This window comes from Medicago sativa, chromosome 3 (assembly GCF_051527215.1).
Source record: "Medicago sativa cultivar Bolivia chromosome 3, Bolivia_mono, whole genome shotgun sequence".
NCBI lineage: Eukaryota > Viridiplantae > Streptophyta > Magnoliopsida > Fabales > Fabaceae > Medicago > Medicago sativa.
In genome coordinates this window covers 44566027-44568661 of record NC_140751.1, presented here as the reverse complement: position 1 = coordinate 44568661, position 2635 = coordinate 44566027, and the positions used below count along the sequence as shown (strand labels likewise).

The following is a 2635-nucleotide window of genomic DNA, read 5'->3' as shown; positions in this document are numbered from 1 at the left end:
TCGATTGTAAAGCTATAAATAGAGTAGCTCTCCACCATAAACATTAACCTTACTTTTGCTTAGAATATTTCTATTTTCAATAAAAGTCTTTATTTCTTTACTTTCTTTCTCACAATTTTACTTTACTGTTATTTTCTCTCTTCTTCCCCCATGTCTACGATGAACATGAGTGAGTAGACTTCTTCGTCTTAGGACTGTTGGGGATTCTAAATGACATAATCCTAAACAAACCAAGCTTAAACCCTAATTTTATGTAACCCTAATTTCTAATCTAGATTCACCGTCTTAACGTGGATTAACAATTATCAAACTGTGGAAGCGAAAGCGGAGGGTTTGATAATCGTTAATCCATCATCCCAAACATCAATTCATAAAGCGAGAGCGGAGTTTTGATGTTGGAACAGTGAAATAGTCTTTGCAATTATTGAGACAAGAGTAGTTTCAATCCTCTATGCATCTTCTAGTAATCAAGTCAGCGAAATAGGCTTGGTTGCTAGAAGTAAACTCTCACCGGACTTTCATCGGAAAGGTGGCGGGCTAAGGGAAACCGGTCTTTAGAAATTAGTGTGTAAACCATGAAATTAGATGTTTAAGTCTTGTCTAGTGAAGGGTTTGTTATTATGACAAACCAATAATCCTAGAGCAATGCTAAGGACAGTTGCTTGCTCACTCTCCATTGAACACACTCTTTACTATTGGACCACGTCACCACATTTTAGAAACCATGAAACTGGAAACCGGTTTAGCCAGTTTAAACCATTAATTTTTTTTCCACAATTCCAAAAGAAAAAATAAAAAAAAAATACTAGAAAGCCTTCCGAAGATCTTCTTCCTCGTCACTCAATTCAGACACACACAACACCATGGTCCATGGCCGCCTCCAGCAACAAAAACAACAGTCATAACAACATCATTCCAAATAATTGATATGCTATCTATTGATCTACTTATAATCCTGTTTTCTCAACTTAACAACCATTTGGATAAATTGAAAAATCTATCTACCTCAATTTTTTAGCTCCATTACCATTTTCTTAAAACCCCATTTCTTCTATCTCCATCATATTTTAAGGATTCTTTGCAAAGGTCAAAATTTTTTATCATTTCAGATCTGGGTTTTTGAGATGGTTGAGGATAATCATGTGAGCACAAAATAATGGAAGCATTTCTAGATTGTAGCCTCTTGCAATTAGTGGAATAATTTTCAGATTCATTCTTCTTTTTGTAAAATTTGATTCCGACCTTACCATTTTCAAATGGGAGTTGTGTTAAGAGGATTTGGCCTTCTGGGTTATTGAGATCTATGAAAAAATGGGTAACAAATAGAAGAAAATAAAACATGGTTTTAATCTCTGCATGTTCGTTCCAAGAACCTTAGACGACGATTTTCCAGCTTCCATGGTGGTTCTGAGAAGATGCCCAACATCGATCTTCTATGGCTGGCAAACTGAGAGAGTAATTATTCTCGGTGAACTACGCCAGTGTATTTTCAAGTGTTATTTTTGGGAAGAGGATTATTTTACAACCTGGTATCATCAGAATTTTGACCTTTTATTGTAGGGAAGAACAATTAACGAGTGTTAGTGATTTAAAGATGTGAAGAAGAAAGAAAAAAAAAGTTTAAACTGGCTAAAGCAGTTTCCTCTTACTTGGTATGTAAAAGGTGGTGATGTGGTCCAATAATAAAGAGAGTGCTTAATGGAGAGTGACCAAACGATTGTCCCTAGCATTGTCCAAATCCTAAGGCTTTTTATTAATATTGTTATTTACCTTCAACAATCAAACTCCTTTTTACTAAACTTTCTCTCCTCTAATCATTCTTAAAAAGTTAATTAAGTTGAACAACTCCCTAGCGGAACGATACTCTTTCTTACTACTATTACTTCGATAAGCCGTGCACTTGCGGTTTGGCCCTATCAAGTTTTTGGCGCTGTTGCCGGGGAGTTAACTAATTTGATTAACTTTTTTCTTAGTGATTAGAATTCTCTCTTCTTCTTTCTCTTTTCTTTTTATTTTTATTTTTAACTTTTTGTTTTTCTGTTATCGTTAACTTCTAGGGTTCTTAATTTTTTATGCGAAAAACCAGAAATCGAGTTGTAATAATCAACGAGATCGAAAGGTATTTGCATAAACGAAATAGAGACGCACGAAATAACACCACCATGGCCAATCGCACTCACAAAGAGTATGCAACGCCGTCTACGACTGACCCACAAGCTGTTATTGTGTACCCAACGATTGAGGATGACAACTTTGAAATTAAGCCTGCCCTACTTAACTTGGTGCAGCAAAACCAATTCTCGGGATCCCCCACTGAGGATCCCAATCTTCACATCTCTTTTTTCCTACGAATTAGTGGAACCATGAAGGAGAACCAAGAGGTCGTAAGACTTCATCTCTTTCCCTTTTCCTTAAGGGATAGAGCTAGTGCTTGGTTCCATTCCCTCGAAGTCGGTTCCATTACTTCATGGGATCAGATGAGGCAAGCATTCCTTGCCCGTTTCTTTCCATCACCATCTAAAACCGCTAAACTTAGAGACCAAATCACACGGTTCAACCAAAAAGATGGGGAATCTTTCTATGATGCGTGGGAGCGTTTCAAAGAAATGCTAAGACTTTGTCCCCACCATGGCCT

General features: G+C 36.8%; 1 non-coding gene across 1 annotated transcript; it reads right to left on the bottom strand.

Annotated features, from left to right (window-relative positions):
* Positions 1-2528: 2528 nt before the first annotated feature.
* LOC146937644 (small nucleolar RNA R71) lies at positions 2529-2635 on the bottom strand. The gene has a single exon (XR_015033603.1). It is a non-coding gene; the product is annotated as a small nucleolar RNA R71 (small nucleolar RNA).